The sequence below is a fragment of the Cervus canadensis genome, chromosome 2 (assembly GCF_019320065.1).
Source record: "Cervus canadensis isolate Bull #8, Minnesota chromosome 2, ASM1932006v1, whole genome shotgun sequence".
In the NCBI taxonomy this organism is placed as follows: Eukaryota; Metazoa; Chordata; class Mammalia; order Artiodactyla; family Cervidae; genus Cervus; species Cervus canadensis.
In genome coordinates this window covers 94,186,616-94,197,436 of record NC_057387.1, presented here as the reverse complement: position 1 = coordinate 94,197,436, position 10,821 = coordinate 94,186,616, and positions in this window count along the sequence as shown.

Sequence of the window (10,821 nt, the reverse complement as noted above, 5' to 3'; positions counted from 1 at the left end):
ATTCTTTGCAGCCAAAGATGGAGAAACTCTATACAGTCAGCAAAAACAAGACCGGGAGCTGACTGTGGCTCAGATCATGAACTCCTTATTGCCAAACTCAGACTTAAACTGAAGGAAGTAGGGAAAACCACTAGACCATTCAGGTATGACCTAAATCAAATCCCTTATGACTATACAGTGGAAGTGAGAAATAGATTTATGGGACTAGATCTGATAGACAGAGAGCCTGATGAACTATGGACTGAGGTTCGTGACATTGTACAAGAGACATTGATCAAGACCATCCCCAAGAAAAAGAAATGCAAAAAGGCAAAACAGCTGTCTGAGGAGGCCTTACAAATAGCTGTGAAACGAAGAGAAGTGAAAAGCAAAGGAGAAAAGGAAAGATATACCTATTTGAATGCAGAGTTCCAAAGAATAGCAAGGAGAGATGAGAAAACCTTCCTCAGTGATCAATGCAAAGAAATAGAGGAAAACAACAGAATGGGAAAGACTCGAGATTTCTTCAAGAAAATTAGAGACACCAAGGGAACATTCCAGGCAAAGATGGGTTCGATAAAGGACAGAAATGGTGGGACCTAACAGAAGCAGAAGATATTAAGAAGAGGTGGCAAGAATACACAGAAGAATTGTACAAAAAAGATCTTCATGACCCAGATAATCACAATGGTGTGATCACTCACCTAGAGCCAGACATCCTGGAATGTGAGATCAAGTGGGCCTTAGAAAGCATCACTACGAACAAAGCCAGTGGATGTGATGGAATTTCAGTTGAGCTATTTCAAATCCTGAAAGATGATGCTGTGAAAGTGCTGCACTCAATATGACAGCAAATTTGGAAAACTCAGCAGTGGCCACAGGACTGGAAAGTTCAGTTTTCATTCCAATCCCAAAGAAAGGCAATCCCAAAGAATGCTCAAACTACTGCACAATTGCACTCATCTCACACGCTAGTAAAGTAATGCTCAAAATTCTCCAAGCCAGGCTTTAGCAATACGTGAACCGTGAACTTCCAGATGTTCTAGCTGGTTTTAGAAAAGGCAAGGGAACCAGAGATTAAATTGCCAATATCCGCTGGATCATAGAAAAAGCAAGAGAGTTCCAGAAAAACATCTATTTCTGCTTTATTGACTATGCGAAAGCCTTCAACTGTGTGGATCACAAGAAACTGTGGAAAATTCTGAAAGAAATGGGAATACCAGACCACCTGACCTGCCTCTTGAGAAACCTGTATGCAGGTCAGGAAGCAACAGTTAGAACTGGACATGGAACAACTACTGGTTCCAAATAGGAAAAGGAATAGATCAAGGCTGTATATTGTCACCCTGCTTATTTAAATTATATGCAGAGTACATCATGAGAAATGCTGGGCTGGAAGAAGCACAAGCTGGAATCAAGATTGCCGGGAGAAATATCAATAACCTCAGATATGCTGATGACACCACCCTTATGGCAGAGAGTGAAGAGGAACTAAAGAGCCTCTTGATGAAAGTGAAAGAGGAGAGTGAAAAAGTTGACTTAAAGCTCAACATTCAGGAAACTAAGATCATGGCATCTGGTCCCATCACTTCATGGGAAATAGATGGGGAAGACAGTGGAAACAGTGTCAGAATTTATTTTTTTGGGGGCTCCAAAATCACTGCAGATGGTGAGTGCAGCCATGAAATTAAAAGATGCTTACTCCTTGGAAGGAAAGTTATGACCAACCTAGATAGCATATTAAAAAGCAGATACATTGATTTGCCAACAAAGGTTTGTCTCGTCAAGGCTATGGTTTTTCCAGTGGTCATGTATGGATGTGAGAGTTGGACTGTGAAGAAAGCTGACGGCCGAAAAATTGATGCTTTTGAACTGTAGAGAAGACTCTTGAGGGTCCCTTGGACTGCAAGGAGATCCAACCAGTCCATCCTAAGGGAGATCAGTCCTGGGTGTTCATTGGAAGGACTGATGTTGAAGCTGAAACTCCAGTACTTTGGCCATCTCATGCAAAGAATTGACTCATTGGAAAAGACCCTGATGCTGGGAGGGATTGGGGGCAGGAGGAGAAGGGTATGATAGAGGGTGAGATGGCTGGATGGCATCACCGACTTGATGGGCATGAGTTTGAATAAACTCTGGGAGTTGGTGATGGACAGGGAGGCCTGGCGTGCTGCGATTCATGGGGTTGCAAAGAGTCAGACACGACTGGGTGACTGAACCGAACTGAATGCGCCTACTAATCTCTGTTATCACCATATTGATATTGCGTATGATTGTTCCATATATTATCAATAGTCTAACCTGTTTTGTCTCTGCCCAGGTCAACAAGTTACAACTTGCAGTGCGAGTTCAACAAGGGTATATAAAACTCGACCCTGCCCTTAGATGGACTGCTGTAAGGACTCTGAAGTTTGAGACTTAGCAAGAGGGAGGCCCAATGTCCCTTGCTGTCCCAGTTCAGCAGGAAGCAGCCAGAGAGACCTCGATGTCCATATTCCCAAGAACTGGGTCCCTGATCTTTTGAGGGGGGAATGTTAGGTAGCTAGAATAGGAAAAAAGAGTCTAAAATAGTGGTGGCTAAAAGACAAAGAAAGGAAAACGCCTGCAAAAATAGAACAAAGAAAGGTTCGAGGACCGGAGTGAGAACCTCAGGTGAAGCAAACAGCCCTCCTGGCTAGCACAGTTTACATAGGGCAGGCTCAGAGGGAGGAGAAAAAACATAAAAAGAGGAGCCAGAATTGAGCCTCTCATTTCTCTTCTCTTCACGTCCTTTGGGTCGGCTTGCCCTCACTCCTTGAGAATGTATTTTCCTTTGCTTGCCAAATAAAACTGAGCTGTAACAATGATCCATCTGTCTTTTCAAATTTTTGCTGTCATGAGACAGAACTGAGAAAATTACACACTCTCCCGACCTAAGTAATACAAGAAGATCATATCGATAACTACAAGTGGGAGTTAAGGTTGTACCAGAATCTCGTAAACTACTATATGCGGTCATTTTTTGAAAACTTTAAAGGATTTGAAGTAAAACAGAAAGTGTTTTTTTAAAGCTTCCTTGAATAACTTATCTCTGTGATATCTTATTTATTTATTTATTTATTTTTGTGATATCTTATTTAATACTGTGGTATTGTACAGAACCAGAGTTGAAATCTGTAGTATCCTTTAGCCATGGAGTCCCCTGTGTGACCACATGAATCATTTTCATTTCTCCAAAGCAACTGAAAATTTCAACCCCCTCCCCCTTTTTAAAAATAACAAATAGGTTAATTCACATTGTGGGTATGGATGCTTAACTGTTTCTTAAGTTTGCAGTGACTTGTCTATCTGTCTTCGTACTTAAGAAATGAGAGAACAAATTTGAAATGTAGTGAAAAATGACTGTTACTGAAATATGATGGTCTTAATTTTAAAAAAGCTTTGGGACTATGTAATTAATGTTTAGAGAAATTTTATTCAGATCTCTTGCTGTATCCTTTTTGAGGCCTATAGACTCTTAAAGCAAGATTCCTTTCAGAGTCATTATTTTCACCCTATTATTTATTAATCATTTGCTTAATCTGTGTTTTTCTGTTGTATTAGATAAAATAGTTAGCTGAGAATTCCATAATGTGTTTTATATTGTTAGTTATGTTATAGGTGCAGTTTCTTTTGCTGTGTATGAGTCTTTCCTGAATGACATTTTTTCAGGAATTAAAAAAAAAGCCCTGAACAAAAGGGGATAAAATAAAGTTTCAAGAAAGAAAATCCTAATCAGCAGTGACAGTGTAAGAGAAAGAAGAATGCCACTAGGTCATTTTGGGGATGCACTTATATGGTGTCAGTGCTTCTTTTAATGATGACTAATGTCTTTCTTGGAGTAAGCACATGCTCCAACATACTCTCCAGCCTAGAAAGAGAGCACTCAGCAATAGGCACCACTCAGCAAAAGCATTTAGATGTTCTAAAATAAAGGATTTTTAATACAATCAGTTTGATAGTATTGTTAGAAAAATGCAAACAATTCTAAGGCATTTGTCAGCACACTTTAAGCCATTTTATGTCCAGTACTGAGATACTATGTTAAGATTCAAATGTAGATAAATGAAGCAATATTAGTAAGATGTGCTCCTTACCGTGTTACTTTCAGGGATGGGCACATTTATTGCCACCACACAAAATCACTCAAGAAAACTTTAAAAAGAGACACACATGCAGCAGTTTTTTTTTTTTTTTATTACACTGCATTCCTGTATCCTGAATAAGTCTTTTATAGTTACAAAAAGAGAATGAATGACTCATAAGATAAAATCTAGATCTTTGATCTTAAATATGGGGCTTCCCAGGTGACTCAGTGGAAAGAATTTGCCTGCTAATGCAGAAGATGCAGGGGACGGGTTCGATCCCTGGGTCAGTATGACCCCCTGGAGTAGGAAATGGCAACCCATTGAGAAAGTCAATTCCTAGGCAGGTTGATAAGAAGTCCGGGGTCCCCAAGGAGGAGACATGGGTCTGGGACTCTCGAGGAGGAGATAGGGGTCTGGAGTTCTCAAGGAGGAGAAAAGGACAAACATTTTTTTTCTTTAAGCCTGAAGCTGATGACTACACAATAAAACAACTCAGCTTAAACTCTGTACTAAGGATTATATAATAACAATGTATCCTGCTTGAGGACAGTTTCTCCTTCTTGAAAACTTTCTGACTAATCCTGTTATCTTAAAATGTATATTATGGCAGTGGTCTGGTAAGAGCTTTCTATTGTTAAGTTCTAATCCTATTTGAAAGTGAAAGTCTCTCATTCCTGTTTCAACTCTTTGCCACCCCATTGACTATACAGTCCCTGGAATTCTCCAGGCCAGAATACTGGACTGGGTAGCCTTTTCCTTCTCCAGGGGATCATCCCAATTCAGGGATCAAACCCAGGTCTCCCACATTGCAGGTGGATTCTTTACCAGATGAGCCTCAAGGGAAGCCCAAGAATATTGGAGTGGGTTGCCTATTCCTTCTCCAGCAGATCTTCCTGACCCAGGAATTGAACCGAGGTCTCCTGCATTGCAGGCAAATTCTTGACCAACTGAGCTATCAGGGAAGCATGACAGAGTGGAAGGACACATGCTCATCTTCCCCTGAGGGAACTCCAAAATTACAACTCACTTCTGAACAACCATTGATGGAGAATGTTGTATCCCACCAAAAAGAGATACCCCATGTCCAAGGGCAAAGGAGAAGCCCCGTCAAGATGATAGGAGGGACTAAATTGCATTTAGAATCAAACTCCATACCCGCCAGAGATGCTTGGATGGCTCAAACAAAACCTTGTGTGCACCAGGAGACCCCACAGAGACTAAGCCAGACCTGCCTTTGAATGTTTGAGTGTCTCCTGCAGAGATATAGGTCAGCAGTGGCCAGCCACAAGGGCAGGGGCTCTGGGTGCAGCAGATCTGGGTATGGCATAAGCCCTCTTGGAGGAGGTCACCATTAATCCCACTATTCAGCCTCCAGAACTCACACAGGACTGGGGAAACAGACTCTTGGAAGGCATAAACAAAACCTGTGTGCATAAGGACCCAGGAGAAAGGAGCAGTGACTCCACAAGAGACTGACCCAGACTTGACCAGGAATGTCCAGGAGTCTCCGGCGGGTGGAGGCATGGGTTGGCAGTGGCTTGCTGCAGGGTCAGGGGCACTGAGTGCAGCAATACCTGCATGGAACCTTTTGAAGGCGGTCCCTATTATCTTCATTACCTCCACCATAGTTTGGCCTCAGGTCAGATAACAGGGAGGGAACACAGCCCCACCCATCAACAGAAAATTGGATTAAACATTTACTGAGCTATGCCCTTCCCATCAGAACAAGACCCAGTTTCCCCCTCAGAAAGTCTCTCCCATCAGGAAGCTTCCATAAGCCTCTAATCCTTCTTCATCAAAGGGCAGACAAAATGAAAACCGCAATCACAGAAAACTAATCAAACTGATAACATGAACCACAGACTTGTCTAATTCAATGAAACCATGAGCCATGCCATATAGGGCCACCCAAGATGGATAGTTCATGGTGGGGGGTTCTGACAAAACATGGTCCACTGGAGAAGGAAATGGCAAACCACTTCAATAGTCTTGCCTTGAGAACCCCATGAACAGTATGAAAAGTTGAAAAGATATGACACTGAAAGATGAACTCCCCAGGTCGGTAGGTGCAAATATGCTACTGGAGAACAGTGGAGAAATAACTCCAGAAAGAATGAAGAGATGGAGCCAAAGTAAAATAGCACCCAGCTGTGGATGTGACTGGTGATGAAAGTAAAGTCCGATGCTGTAAAGAACAATATTACATAGGAATCTGGAATATTAGATCCATGAATAAAGGTAAACTAGAAGCGGTCAAACAGGAGATGGCAAGAGTGAACACTGACATTTTAGGAATCAGCGAATTAAAATGGACTGGAAAGGGTGAATTTAACTCAGATGACCATTATATCTACTACTGTGGGCAAGAATGCCTTGGGATAAGTGGAGTAGTCCTCATAGTCAACAAAAGAGTCTGAAATGCAATACTTGGATGTGTCAACTACAAATTAGCACTTACCAAGAGCATTGCCAATGACTGAACAACAAAGGCATTTGCCATCTGCCTCTATTGAGATTGAACCCCATGCTGCTATAGCTGTTGACATTCAACAATCCCTGACGGAGTTCAGGGAGGAGTGAGGCACTCTGTGCTCCAGGGAATCTGGTGTGACAGGTCTTTAGATAGTTGGATGTTTTTAGGAACAGATTTTATGATCTCAATCCTTGTATCTCCTCATATCTAGGGAAGCACTAAATCCTTTCATGGTGACATCAGATCCTCATGAGTAACAGAAAACCTTTTGTAAATTGAGTGCTTCATGTTATTGAACTCTCCCTTCACCAAAACCTTATATATTGACTTTCCCCAACTGCTGCTTTGGAGCAGTCTCTCAGAGCTATCGGAGAAGCTACCTCCCAGGCTGCAGGCCTCATTCTGCCCCATATAAAACTTAACTCGCAACTCTCAAGTTGTACATCCTTCTTAGTCAACAGATGCAATCTCAAAAATGACAGAATGATCTCTGTTCATTTCCAAGGTAAACCATTCAATATTACAGTAATCCTAGTCTGTGCCCCAACCAGTAATGCTGATGAGGCTGAAGTTGAATGGTTCTATGAAGATCTACAAGACCTTCTAGAACTGACACCCAAAAAAGATGTTCTTTTCATTATAGGAGGCTGGAATGCAAAAGTAGGAAGTCAAGAAACCCCTGGAATTACAGGCAAATTTGGCCTTGGAATACAGAATGAAGCAGGGCAAAGGTTGTCAGAGCTTTGTCAAGAGAACGCTCTGGTTATAGCAGACACCCTCTTTCAACAACACTAGAGAAGACTCTACATATGGACATCGCCAGAAGGTTAATACCAAAATCTGATTGATTATTCTTTGCAGTCAAAGATGAAGAAGCTCTATACAGTCAGCAAAAACAAGACCAGGAGCTGACTGTGGCTCAGACCATGAACTCCTTATTGGGAGATTCAGACTTAAATTGAAGAAAGTAGGGGAAACCACTAGACCATTCAGGTATGACCTAAATCAAATCCTTTATGATTATACAGTGGAAGTGACAAATAGATTCAAAGGATTAGATCTGATAGACAGAGTGCCTGAAGAACTATGGATGGAGGTTCATGACATTGTACAGGAGGCAGTGATCAAGACCATCCCCAAGAAAAAGAAATGCAAAAAGGCAAAATGGTTGTCTAAGGAGGCCTTACAAATAGCTGAGAGAAGAAGAGAAGTGAAAAGCAAAGGAGATAAGGAAATATATACTATTTGAATGCAGAGTTCCAAAGAATAGCAAGAAGAGATAAGAAAGCCTTCCTCAGTGATCAGTGCAAAGAAATAGAGGAAACCAATAGAATGGGAAAAACTAGAGACCTCTTCAAGAAAATTAGAGATACCAAGGGAACAGTTCATGCAAAGATGGGCACAATAAACAACAGAAGTGGTATTGACCTAACAGAAGCAGAAGATATTAAGAGGAGGCATCAATATGCAGAACAACTATACAAAAAAATCTTTTCATGACCTAGATAACCACAATGGTGTGATCACTTACCTAGAGCTAGACATCCTGGAATGTGAAGTCAAGTGGGCCTTAGGAAGCATCACTATGAGTAAAGCTAGTGGAGGTGATGGAATTCCAGTTGAGCTATTTCAAATCCTAAAAGATGGTGCTGTGAAAGTGCTGCACTCAATATGACAGCAAATTTGGAAAACTCAGCAGTGGCCACAGGACTGGAAAAGGTCAGTTTTCATTGCAATCCCAAATAAAGGCCATCCCAAAGAATGCTCAAACTACCACATAATTGCACTCATCTCACACACTGGCAAAGTAATGTTCAAAATTCTCCAAGCGAGTCTTCAATAGTATGTGAATCATGAACTTCCAGATGTTCAAGCTAAATTTAGAAAAGCCAGAGGAACAAGAAATCCATTGGATCATAGAAAAAGCAAGAGAGTTCCAGAAAATTATCTACTTCTGCTTTAGTGACTACACTAAGGCCTTTGACTGTGTGGATCACAACAAACTGTCGAAAATTCTTAAAGAGATGGGAATACCAGACCACCTGACCTGCCTCCTGAGAAACCTGTAAGCAGGTCAAGAAGCAACAGTTAGAACCAGACATGGAACAACTGACTAGTTCCAAATTGGGAAAGGATTATGTCAAGGCTGTATATTGTCACCCTGCTTATTTAACTTATATGCAGAGTACATCATGGGAAATGCCAGGCTGGATGGAGCACAAGGTGGAATCAAGATTGCCAGGAGACATATCAATAACCTCAGATATGCAGATGGCACCACCCTTATGGCAAAAAGCAAAGACGAGTTAAAGAGCCTCTTGATGAAGGTGAAAGAGGAAAGCGAAAAAGCTGGCTTAAACCTCAGCATTCAAAAAACAAAGATCATGGAATCCAGTCCCATCACTTCATGGCAAATAGATTGGGAAACAATGGAAACAGTGACAGACTTTATTTTCTTGCGCTCCAAAATCACTGCAGATGGTGACTTGCTCTTTGGAAGAAAAGCTATGACCAACTTAGACAGCATACTAAAAAGCAGAGACATTACTTTGCCAACAAAGATCTCTCTAGTCAAAGCTATGGTTTTTCCAGTAGTTGTGTGTAGATGTGAGAGCTGGGCCATAAACAAGGCTGAGTGTCAAAGAATTGATGCTTTTGTACTGTGCTGTTGAAAAGAGTCTCTTGGACTGTAAGGAGATCAAACCGGTCAATCCTAAAGGAAATCAGTTCTGAATATTCATTGGAAGGACTGATGCTGAAGCTGAAACTTCAATCCTTTGGCCACCTGATGTGAAGAACTGACTCAATGGAAAATACCCTGTTGCTGGGAAAGATTGAAGGCAGGAGGAGTAGGGGATAACAGAGGAAGAGATGGTTGGATGGCACCACCAATTTGATGGATGTGAGTTTGAGTAATCCCCGGAAGTTGGTAATGGACACAGAAACGTGGCATGCTGCAGTCCATGGGGTCTTGGATTCAGGAGGCCTGACCTAGGGCAGTTTCATTATATATGAAGCCAGTGACTTGTACTCTCTAAGCTTCAGTCTCCTTTGAAAGGTGCGATAATAATTCATTTCCTATATACCTCCTAGGAATGCTCATTCAGCCAATCATTCCCTCAGCAAATATTTCTTGAGCTCACAGGCTATATTAAAAGCAGAAAGCTCTGCTAGTGCAATACAAATGATAAAGCTTGTGGTGGAGGACTGAATACTGACTGGGACAAGAAGGAAAGGAGAAAACCAAAAACATGGGGCTGTGAAGGGTGAATAGGAGTTAAACAGGTAAAGACTGCTTCTAGAGGTTTGTGCACTGAGAAAATCATGGAGATCATAAGTCAAAAAACAAGGGATGGGAAAAACTTCATCTTCAGTCTCTTACATTATGATGTCATAATTCTCCCTTCTAAGATCAAATCTAATGCCCATGATTCAAAAATCAAAAGATTTTTGATGAAGATTTCCATGAAGAATTACTTGGAAGCCAGCTCTCTCAGGGGCCTCCAGTTTCCTCCTGAATAGCTCGCTCACCAGCTTAACTCTAGACCCAACACCATCCTCATTTGTCTGCCCTCATGATGATAGGTGGTTCACACACAACCGATGGGGTCACATTCTGGGCACCTGTCCATACTAAAGGTCAGGGGCAGGTAACCACTTACACTCAACCTCCTCCCTTCACTTACACTCAACCTTCCTCCCTCTTGGGTTCCTCTCAGATCTCGTCTTCCCCTTCCACTTAGACTCTGAACAAAGAGACTTTCCTTTATTGGTTCAGAAATGTGGTTTAACACTAGGAATAGTAAAGAGAGTGAGGGACCATCATCCCATGCTTTTAGAGTGATCAGTCTGAGCCCTTCTGCAACACCAGACTCTAGCGGATCTGCCAAGTTTCCTGTCCAGGACACTCCCATCTAACCCTCCTGCCCTATCCCTGGTCTAGCACTGAATACCACCTGGCCCCTTTTTGGAGCAATATGAACTAGCCAAGTGACTTAGGAATTGGGTTGTGTGTGAAGACTGGTCCAAAGGTCTCAGCTGCAGGCAGGAGCTGAGGGAGATGCCATTTTACTAGGCATGTGCACTACCGGGAGGTCTCCTGTGTCACCCAGGCCCTAGGCTAGGAAGGGCAGGGGTGGGAAGGAAGGGGACCTGTGCAGAACCAGAAGAAAGCAGGGCTGGGTGCAGAGAGACTGGAGGAGGAGTGCAAGGGGCCTGGTTCTGGTCAGTGCCCAGGGTCAGGAGGACAGGCCTCAACATGCT